Raw genomic sequence first — 12,367 nt, 5'->3', positions numbered from 1 at the left:
ACCATTGATCTTTTACGTCTAATCTGCTATACTTGAAAATCTGAATTGTAAAATTTCAACCGCATAGCACTGTTTGTTTGATCTTGATACTATATTGTTTCTATCCAAATCTCTACGAAATTTTTATGATAGCTTTGACACTTCCTAACAGTGGATTTTCCTTTGGTTTCATCAAAAAATTCTCAATATAAACCACTGATCTTTTACGTCAAATCTGTTATACTTAAAAATCTGTGCCGCAGAAAATTTCAGCGGCATATTGTTGCCTTAACCCATCTATTTGCAATCTTTTTTGAATGAAATTTCTTATACACTTCATAGATCATCTTGGCTTCCATGTAAGATTGATATATTAAGGAATTCATCTCTAAAAATAATTTTGTGTTGCTGCAAATTTTCATCGTAACCAGTTGAAATTTTTCGACGACAATTCTGCTATCGCAACTTACACCAATTTTCTTGCTGTTATACTGCTGAAATTCTCTTGATTAAATTAGACATCCTTGCTGTCATATAATCTGTGATTTTGCTATCAATTCCCTCCTCGATTCTCTTAAGTTTTTGGTAGAAATTACATCGAGAAACCATTGTTTCTTCGACGACAATTCTACTCTTACAAGACAGCACATACTTGCTGCAACTTCCACTGATTTCTATCAAACCTTTGCTGCCATCTACCACAGATCCAAAACTTTCATCCATAGCCCTAAAACTCCACTAAACCACACCCTCAAACTACACCCAAAACTGCCACAAAACTAGCCTAAATCGTAGCCTACATCCACCGATCCACCAACCCTTTCGACCATCACTTCTATCAACCTATACATGCCTTTAACCTAACAACAAAAGAGAGATCTTAACATCATAGATTTGGAGGCATATACTATGGCATCTAAGGAGGCAATCAATGCTAAATTCGAAGCCTTGGAGGCACGAATGGAGGATAAGATTCGGACGCTCTTTACCGAACTCAGATTGGGCTGACCACTAAGCCCGAAGAAATCATATCAAGGAGAGAGCTTTGCCCAATCACACCAAGCCCAAAGATATGACTTCCAAGAGAGGGGAAGCTCTATGACCAACCCCAACTATCCATGCATGAGAGTGGACTTCCTTAGATGGGAAGAAGGAGACCCAATTGGTTGGATCTCGTGCGTGGAGCGATATTTTCGGTACCATAAAATCGCGGATGCATCTATGGTGAAAATTATAGCTATATATCTTGAAGGGGATGCTATACAGTAGTTTGACTGGTTTGAACATACTTATGGAGTCCTTTCATGGCGACAATTCAAAGAAGGACTACTGATCTGCTTCGGACCAACCGATTAGGAGAATATTGACGGACAACTAGCAAAGATCCGACAAACCTCTACCATTCGGGAGTACCAAACCAGGTTTTGAAAGGTTATCTAATCAAACTCATGATTGGTCTCAAAAATAGCTATTGAGAACCTTTATTGAGGGCTTGAAGTCGGAGATCCGAGGAGAAGTTAAAGCGCGACAACCGTATACACTTATGGCAGCCATCTCTTTCGCACGACATCAAGAGGAGCAATTGAACCATGAAGCTCAGAGGACTAGGGTCGCTCCTCAACCAGTAATATTGAAGCCCTTAGCCCCCCTACTTTTGACCAAGTCCCTACACCAAAGAGGTTAACAAGAGAAGAGCTTCGGGAGCGATATGCGAAGGGGTTATGTTGGCATTGTGATGAGCCGTGGAGCCGTGAGCATCGCTGTAGTAAAGGGGGACTTCTTATGATTGAACCGATAGAAGAAGAGGTCATTGAACATCCAAAAGAGAGCCTTGAACATGAAGAAGAAGATGCAGAAGAAGAGCCACAACCGACCAAAGTTACGGTACATACACTAGTTGGCTACTCAATCCCACAAACGATGAAAGTTGGAGGCCTTCTCAAACAACAACCGATCACTGTTCTCATCGACACGGGCAGCACCAATAACTTCCTAAATAGTAAGGTTGTTGTCTATATGAACTTACTTATTGAGAATTGCAGCAGGTTTGTCGTTAAGGTCGCCAAGGGACGGATTTTGAAGTGTGATAATAGGTGCCCGCAGGTGAAACTGTTGTTGTAGGACCAAGAGATAATTGCAGATTTCTTCCTCCTCCCTCTTGATGATCATGAGGCCATACTCAGAATTAAATGGTTGATGACATTAGGTGATATTTCTTAGAATTTTATACAACTAATTATAAAATTTTATAGTAAGGAGAAACAGGTGATACTGCACGGGAAACGTGAGGACGACGTAACGACGATTTGCACACAACAAATGGAGAAGGTTTTGCATAAAGCATGCAGCGGCTTTTTGGTACAACTTGAGCAACAAACTAAGGGAGAGCCAACAAAATTTGAAGATCCAAATCTATTTCCTTTGCTTGTTGAATTTTCGGATATATTTGACGAACCGCGCAACCTACCTCTTACCCGTCGGCATGATCATTGTATAATGATTCTTCCAGGAAAATCTCCAGCAAATGCTCAGCCATATCAATATCCACATCTCCAGAAGGATGAAATAGAAAGGATTGTAAAAGAGATGCTCAAAACAGGAGTTATTCGACAAAGTTGCAGCCCCTACTCTTCACTGGTGCTCCTCATACGAAAGAAGGATGGAATATGGCGATTATGTGTTGATTACCGAGCTCTCAATGGCATAACCATCAAGGATAAATACCCTATTCCAATGGTAGATGAGTTGCTAAGGGAGCACAAATCTTCACAAAGCTGGACCTTCGATCCGGGTATCATCAAATACGAGTATGCGAAGAAGACATACCGAAAACCACCTTTTGAACACACAATAACCACTATGAATTTTTGCTTTCTTCATAAGAAGGTGGAATATCTTGGGCATATCATATCAGAGGAAGGTGTGGCAGTAGACCCCTTCAAAATTGGAGCAATGCAAAACTAACTGACCCCATGGAACATAAAATTGCTACATGACTTTCTGGGTTTAACAGGCTACTACTGCAAGTTCGTGAAAAACTATGGAGAGATCAGTACACCACTTACTTCCTTACTAAAAAAAGATGTCTTCCAATGGTCGGACAGAGCCTCCACTGCCTTCGACAAACTTAAGGCAGCCATGACGACGACGCCGGTGCTAACACTACCAGATTTCAACCGACCCTTCATTATTGAGGCCGGCGCATCTGGAGTCGGAATTGGAGTCATTCTCATGCAAGATGGTCGACCACTCATATACACTAGCAAGATATTATCTCCCTCCCATCAAAATAAGTCAACATATGATAAGGACATGCTCGCCATTATGCGTGCAGCAACGAGGTGGAGACCCTACTTGATCGGCCGACGATTTCAAATTAAAACCGACCATAAAAGCCTCAAGTACTTTTTGGAGCGAAAAATATCATCCCCTGATCAGCAAAAAGGGTAATAAAACTTCTTGGATTTGATTATCAAATAACTTACAAAAAGGGGAAAGAGAATGTTCTTGCAGATGCGCTTTCGCAGCTACCCGAGCAAGTTGAAGTTTCGGCCATTTCACTTCCGACCAGCGACTTTCTTAAGGATATTAAGATGGAATGACAGGAAGATTCAGAGACTAGTAAGATTATAAAAAAATTGGAGGAAGCACCAAGCCCCATGGCTCATTACAATTGGGACTCAAAAGATTCAGGGACGCATTGTGCTTACAATAAATTCTACTTGCATCTTCACGAGCAGATTTTAGACAAAGTTATTCCATATGCAGGGTACTAAATTGAAAAGGAGTATGACATATCACCCACAAACCGACGGCCAGACGAAAGTTTTAAATAGGTGCTTGGAGACGGCCCAAAGCCACCCACCAAATATGACTACCCAAAGAGAACTCCAGACCCAGCCAAGTGCCATTATTGATCGACGGATCGTGACTCGACGACGATGACCCACTAATGAAGTGCTAATACAGTGGGCGAACCTACCAATAGAAGATGCCACTTGGGAGAACTATGACGACTTGAAGATCAAATTCCCAGAATTCACGAATCATCAGCCTCGAGGACAAGACTGATTTGAAGAGGGCGGGTGTGTTAGGACTCTAGCTTGGAGAGTCCTAATTGAGAGGGACATTCTGTTAGGACTCTAGCTAGGAGAGTCCTAATTGAGAGGGGCATTCATGTAGGAGGTGTTTTCTTAGAGAAGAATTAGGAGTTGTAAGGGAATAGGAGTCTTGACTAGGAGTCCTACTAGGAGTTGGTTAGAAGTAAGAGTCTTAAGTAGGAGTCCTATTAGGAGTTAGGGTTTAGAAGCCCTATAAATAGCGATGTATTCCTTCTCTTTTTATAAGCAATAGATGAATCTTTTCTGCAGCCTTTGAGCAGCAACTTGGAGGGAGGAACCCCTATAGAGTTCCAAGGAGGCCGATCCCCTAAAGAGATCAACCCCAAGTTTAGAATCTGCAAGGGTTCTAACACAAATAGAAATGCAAACCGAGTTCTATAGTAGTTCGGTCGTTGTGACCTACATCCACTCTCGATTCTATTTTCGTCGAGGCCACTGACATCTACTAACGATCTTCTTTCAATGGGCGAAAATCAACTATCCTTTTACACCCCTCCTTCTCCATTTTATGGGTTTAGCAAACAACCCTTACAAGCACTCACTCCTCCCTAAACAGAATTCTAAACTTTAGAACTAGAGGAGGGGATTACTAAAGTGATTGCTATAGTGTTTTCCCACTTTTAAGTTCTCTATGCTTGTGTGTGTTAACCAGGGATAAGAGGGGTATTTATAGGCCCCAAATGGATTCAAACTTGGAGCCAAAACTAGTCTTATCCTGAGTCTTCCGGGTACTGGCGGTACCACCGCTAGTGTTGGGCAGTACCACCACCTACAACACTAACACTGGGCGGTACCATCGCCAAGTCTAGCGATACCACCGCCTGACACAATCTCGAAGATTGTGTCATCGATGGTTCCACCTATTGAGTCACTATTTGAGCCTTTTACTCAGCCTAACATAGCCCAAACTTGGGCCCAATTGGCCCCTAATTGAGTTAGCTAAATTCCAACCCAATTACACTTAAAAACTACTTTGATCTAGACAATTATTACAAAGCTAAATTAAATGTTGTCTGGTATGTCATGTTGAATCTCGGATTTTGATGATGAAGTCAATTGTCATTTGTTATCTAATCTATGTGTTGAGATAAGTGTGCAGGATTAACTACGATGAGAGTAAGACAAGCAGCAGGTGTTGCGCCGGAGTCAAGATCATGATCACGTTGGGAGTTCGAGAGTTCGACGGAAGTTCGGACGGTCGTCGGAGGTTCAGCGAGAACAGATCCGAGAAGTCCAGAAGCTTGCCAAGCGAAGCTCGTCGGAACTCGCCAAGTGGATCGTCGCAAAGTCCAGGAGTATGCCGGATGTCCGCAGAAGGATCACCGAGGGTTTATCGGATGATCGACGGAAGTTCGCCGGAAACTCGCCGGAAGAAGCGATTGACGCATCGGAGCAAAGCTGCAGAAGTTGTCTTAGAGTTAATCGTAGTTAGCATGATGATTAAGCATGAAAATGGGAGGTGATACCATTAGCTTAATCTTGGGGCAATTGGGCCCCTGAAAAGATTCAAATTGGGCCGAATGGAGTGAACCATTCGGACCCTGATTGCACCAGGAGGTGCAACCGCCCCAGCCAGGAGGTGCAACCGCCAGGGCTGCGAGGCTGGGAGGTGCAACCACCCCAGCCAAGAGGTGCAACCGCCCAGAGCTCAGTCTTCGAGCTAGACTGGGCGGTGCAACCTCCTCTGTCAAGAGGTAGCACCGCCAGAGCTCAAGTTCCGAGCTCTGCCAGGCGATGCAACCACCGAGCTCAGTCTTCGAGCTCAGGCAGAGAGGTGCATCAGCCTGAGCTCAGTCTCGAGCTCTGCCAGGTGATCACCGAGCTCAGTCTTCGAGCTCTGGCAGAGAGGTGCATCAGCCTGAGCTCAGTTTCGAGCTCTGGCAGGTGATGCAACCACCGAGCTCAGATTTCGAGCTCTGCCAGGTGATGCAACCACCGAGCTCAGTCTTCGAGCTCTGCCAGGTGATGCAACCATCGAGCTCAGTCTTCGAGCTCAGGCAGAGAGGAGCAATCGCCTGAGCTCAGTCTTCGAGCTCTGCCAGGCGGTGCCACCTCTCCAGTCAAGAGGTGCAACCGCCTGATCCCAGAATTCTGGGATTTGATCGATTTGATCGTTTTGAGCTCGAATTTTGAATTGGGTTGGGGCCTATAAATACCCCACCCATTCAGCACTGAAAAGATACAGACCTACACTGAAATCTTGATCTTTTCTGTGATTCTAAGAGCTCAAAAGTGTTGTAAAGCCTTTAAGTCTCCTCCTTCTGTTCTTCAAGTTTTCAGTTGTAAAGTGAGGAGAGAAAGGCCTGTAAAGGTTGTCTCCTGAGCCTGTCAAAAGGAGAGAAATTGTAAAAGGGCAGTTTGGCCTTCGCCTATTGAAGGAAGGCCCCTAGTTGACGTCGGCAACCTCGTCGGTGGAGGAAGCCAAAAGTGGAGTAGGTCAAGGCTGACCGAACCACTCTAAATCTCTGGTTTGCGTTTATTTTCGAGCACTTTATCATTACTGCAAACCTCCTTCATCACTACTGCTCTCTGCGCTTTCACGAACAAGTTCTAAGTGCTGTTCTACCGAATCTGCATTCAGACGTAAATTCGTATTTTCATACATTACAGTTTACGTTTACGTTTGATTCTGCAGAACTATCTTCCGTGCTTTTACGAACGAGCTTCTTTGCAGTTTATACTTACATTTTGATCCTATTGATAACTGCAAACTGTTTTCTACAATTTTACGAACGAGTTTCAACATTTAGACGTAAAACTGCATTCAGACGTAAATCGGCTTTCCTCGCTCAATCATCAGATCTCAGTTCACGTTTATGTCTTGATTTCAACTGCATACTGCCTTCTGCGAGTATACAAACAAGTTTCAAAGTTTAGACGTAAATCTGCGTCTAGACGTAAAACTGCGTTTAGACGTAAATCTGCGTTTAGACGTAAATCTGAGTTTAAGACGTAAATCTGCGTTAGATGTAAATCTGCGTTTAGACGTAAAACTGCGTTTAGACGTAAATCTGTGTTTAGACGTAAATCTACGTTTAGACGTAAATCTGCGTTTAGACGTAAATCTGAGTTTAGACGTAAACTGCGCTTAGACGCAAAACTGCGCTTAGACGCAATCTGCGCTTAGACGCAAACTGCATTTAGATACAAACTGAGAATTTGCTTTTGCATCATAATTGTTTTTGAACGAACGCAGCTTTTGGTTTTTTAATCGCTCTAAGATTTCCGCTGCACTAATTCACCCCCCCCCTCTTAGTGCTCTCGATCCTAACAATTGGTATCAGAGCAAGGTTAACTCTCTAAAGGATTAAAACCCAAGAGAGATGGCATACGCCGGAAACCAAGAGGGGCATTCGATTACATGTCCACCCATGTTCAGTGGAACGGACTACACTTACTGGAAGACCCGAATGAGGATCTTTCTTATTTCTATGGATTTTGAACTGTGGAACCTTGTTGAAAACGGATTTTCAAAGTCTTCTCTTCCAATGATCGATTGGAATGAGTTGGAAAAGAAGGCTTTCGCTCTTAATGCAAAGGCTATGAATGCCTTATTTTGCGCACTTGATAAAAACGAGTTTAATCGTGTTTCAACTTGCGAAACTGCTTTTGATATTTGGCACACACTTGAAGTGACCCACGAGGGCACAAGTAGAGTGAAAGAGTCAAAAATCAATCTGTTGCTGCATTCTTTTGAACTTTTCCGAATGAAACCGAGTGAAACCATTGGCGACATGTTTACCCGTTTCACGGATGTCGTCAACGGTCTAAAAGGACTCGGAAAAAGTTTTTCGGATTTTGAACTCGTAAATAAAATTCTAAGATCCCTTCCTAAAAGTTGGGATCCTAAAGTCACTGCCATTCAAGAGGCAAAGGATCTGCGCAACTTCCCTCTTGAAGAACTAATCGGGTCATTAATGACCTACGAAATGACTTGCAAAGCTCATGAAGAGCAAGAAGACATCCTTCCAAAGAACAGGAAGGATATGACACTTAAAACTTCTGAATGCCACTTGAGAGAAAACTCAAGTGATGAGGATTGTGATGATGACTTGGCACTTTTGACAAGAAAGTTTAAAAAATTCTTCAAAAAAAACAAGTTTAAAAACGATGTGAAAAATAAACTTGAACCCAAGAAGGACCAAGTGATCTGCTACGAATGTAAAAAGCCGGGACACTACAAGAGTGATTGTCCCCAAGTCAAAAGAAGAACATCAAAGAAGAAGGCTCTTCAAGCAACATGGGATGACGCAAGCGCATCTGAAGAAGAAGAGTCCAACACCGAGCAAGTTGCTCATTATGCCTTTATGGCCATCGAAGAGGAGGTAACGGATTTATTAGATGCTGATTTATCTTTCGATGAATTATTAAATGCCTTCCATGATTTATTTGATGAATGCAAAGTTATAAATAGAAAATACAAGTTGCTAAAAAAGGTACATGATAATCTTACTTGTGAGTTTGATAAGTTAAAAGTCGAACACCATGATAGTTTAAATTCATGTATCAAATGTCATGATTTAGAATCTATGCAAAAAGAAAACTTGCTACTTAAGGACACCTTGAAGAAATTCGAGGTTGGTAGCAAGTCATTAAACATGATCCTTACAAACAAGGGTCATACTTCCAAAAGAAGTGGGATTGGATTTGTGAGGAGTCCTCACCGAAATCCAACTACCTTTGTAAAAGGTCCCATCTTACATGCTAGAAGCAAATGCAACTTTTGTTGCAAGTTTGGTCACAAGACACATTATTGTCCATTCAGGAAATTGAGTCCAAACAAATTAATTTGGGTTCCTAAAGGAACCATGATAAACTCTATGCAACATGATAGAAAATGTAGATCTATTTATGAGGCACCCAAAAGCAAATGGGTTCCTAAAGATCATCCCTTCCTATAAAAATTAAAAGTCTAGGCTGGAGCAAGAAATAATATTCTGCTCCTTGACTCTCAATGGTCATAAACCAAGAATAAAAAAGGAACTCGCAACGCTTAAGTAACAAGTGGAAGTTGTGAAATCACAAATACGATACAACCTTATTAGAAACATATGATATCCAAATTCACATTCCCCCCCTGATCTTCAAAACCCGTTCATCTACGAATTAATTCTTGTAGAAACTAAATATGTTATGATCTTAAAAGGGATACCAAACAAACATACGTATGCACGTTAAAAGATCTATCTTGATCGTACAAAGAGCTTCTTCCTTAAATAAAAACTCATACGAAATCATGTAACAAACATTAATTGCTCTGAAACTCTCCTCAAGGCAAAGGCTCCCTAATCAAATCATCTTAGGTGCTCACTGGCTGCAGGCGGTGGCACCTCCAGCTATCACGGGTTGCCAGAGGTTGCACCGCTCCAGCCAGAGGTGCAACCGCCAGCAGCTCTGCCTTTTAAACCCACACTAGGGCCGGCTAAGGAACCGACCCCAACTCACCCCCATTTCCTCCTCTACTCTTCCAAGTCTCCTCCATTCCCATTTCACTCCTCTAAGCCTTCCAAATACCTCCCATTTCGGAACAAAACATCAAGAATCCCTCCTTCTCTTGAAGATTTCACAAAGGTACTCTCTAAGAAGCTCTTAAATTCTGTTTTGTTCTTCATTTACTTTAGCTTATCATCATCCCTCTAAACAGCAGTAGTTATGGGATCTAGAAGATCCTCAAGGGACAAGGGAAAGAGGAGAGTAGTAGAAGAGTTTGATCTCACTCTTTTTGATTCCAAAAACCATGCTGAAAAATTTCTCTCCTTCGAACTAAGAAGCATCAATAAGGGAAAATACGTAGATCTGAATGAACTAAGAGATGTAGAGACTATCCAATGGTTTGCAAACCTAAATCTACTTCCAATTTTGCAGATCAACGAACCCATTTATCCTAGACTAGTTAGATTATTTTACAACAACATGCAAATAGATGATGAAGATAGGATGTCAACCTATCTCTTAGGACAACACATCTCAATCACTGATAGATTCATTTGTGATATGATAGGAATTCCCATGAAAAGCATAGGACTTTACTTTAAAGGATCATGGGATGAAAAAACCATTGAAACATCCTACGTTGAAGCCTTAGGAACAATCCTTGCCAATCCTAACATAGAATCTGTTCCTAAAAGTTGTGAACATCTATTGCCCTTTAACACTAAGATACTTCATCATATCATGACTAGTATAATTCTTCCTAAACAATACCATCATGATGAAGTGAGTCAATTGGAATTAGGAATTATGTACCTAATCATGAAAGGACGTGACATTTGTCTTGGCTATCTGATCCAACAAAACATGTTAGAATTATCTACGAAAGATATGATGCTCCCATATGGTGGAATAATTACTAGAATAATGAAAGCTTACGACATTCAAATACCACTAGAAGAAGAAGTAATGAAAACAGATAGATTCAGCATAATAAACAAAAATCTACTTCACCGACTAAGATGTCACTATAGAAACGGTAACTGGGTTAGAATGCCTAGAAGAACTGATCCCCCTCAGCCTGAACCTGAACCTGAACCAGAGCCGGAAACCCCAGTCTTTAGGAGTACCCAATCTCCTCCGATCTGTCCCTTTGAGGAAACGCATCCGGTTGAGCAAACTCACACATCATCCATCGAAGATATCGGGATTCGGATGGACCGATTTGAACAAAGACAAGAACGGCTTGAACTTCGACAAGATCAAATCCTAACCGAGCTGCAGCAAATCCATCGACAATTTGACTCTTTATTTAGGCACTTTAATCTTCCACCTCATGAATAAGCTTGTATGAACATCTGCTGTTTTTGATATGACATGTTGTAAACTCCTTATGTTATTCATGAAGGACTTTGTCTGTATGGTTACCTGATATGCTGTACATATGTTACCCTGATATGGTTATCTTTGTTTGTGTAAGCATATTTGCAAACATCTCTTGTTGTTTATCTCGGTTTTTGCACTGAAACTAAAGAGGTTTGAAAGCCTATGCCTTGAAAAATATGAAGCAACATACCAATGTAAGTTGATAAGTCAGCAGTATGACATTGATATGGTTGCTGTTACTAATATGATTGCTATCATGCCATGTATCAAGATATCAAACAAAAATTTACATCGTACGAGCTGATATCTTACCATGTGATGCAATGCTACACTTGCTGAAATAAATATCTTGCTATGCAATATGATAGAATGCTGTACTTGAAATAATTGTGTTACTACATCAAAAGCTTAACACTCAAGAATCAAACACATTGATATTAGACATCACTTTATACGAGATCATGTCTCTAATCATGATGTAACCATAGAGTTCATTGATACCAAACATCAACTGGCTGATATCTTCACAAAACCCCTATGTGAAGAACAATTTGATTACATAAGAAGAGAATTAGGAATGTTGATGTATCCGAATACTTAAACTAGTTAAAATTATTTTTCGGATGTTATTACTATTACATGCCTTGACAACGCTTGATCAAATAACATGTTGCAAATTATGTGACAAATATTTTTAACCAAATGCATGTAAGAAGTTCATTTTTCGGTTTGTATGCTAAAAATGGAATGTTCCTGTACACTCTTATGAAAACTCTTTGAAAAATGACTTTCCTCCGTCAAGCAAAAACAATAAAGAGATATATGTGTCATGACTTCCTTTATATGCTTGATAATGCTATCATGCTTTTTGTTGATGACAAAGGGGGAGAAACATATGAATTGATAAACACTATGTCATAGCTGAACTGCCATAATCATGTCTATGTCATAGTTGCAAATAATTGAGTGATGCTATAAACAATGTTATGCCATCCTTGCATCACCAAGAGATATGTGAACATGTGCTATAGTTTGCATCATATCTTGATTTGATATTCTATAGAGAATGCAAAATTGCTAAAAAAAATTGAGTGATGCTATAAACAATGTTATGCCATCCTTGCATCACCAAGAGATATGTGAACATGTGCTATAGTTTGCATCATATCTTGATTTGATATTCTATAGAAAATGCAAACTTGCTAGAAAATCTCAAATGTGTGTATCATGTAAAAAGTCCTTCGTAGCTTTATATTATTACATGATGAATTGTTACAAACACTATCATACAAACTTGATGATGTATGTCATGCTTTGACATCATTCTTAAAGAGATACATCATGATGGGCATCATGATGAGAGCATTGATAAGTTTAACTGATCTAACTTATCAATACGTCACTTGAATTCTTTGGTCTTGAATTCAAGGTTGACTTATCTCAACTATGGC

Source organism: Musa acuminata, chromosome BXJ3-7 (assembly GCF_036884655.1).
Source record: "Musa acuminata AAA Group cultivar baxijiao chromosome BXJ3-7, Cavendish_Baxijiao_AAA, whole genome shotgun sequence".
Lineage (NCBI taxonomy): Eukaryota > Viridiplantae > Streptophyta > Magnoliopsida > Zingiberales > Musaceae > Musa > Musa acuminata.
The sequence above is the reverse complement of the archived record's forward strand: the minus strand, read 5'-3'. Positions refer to the sequence as shown.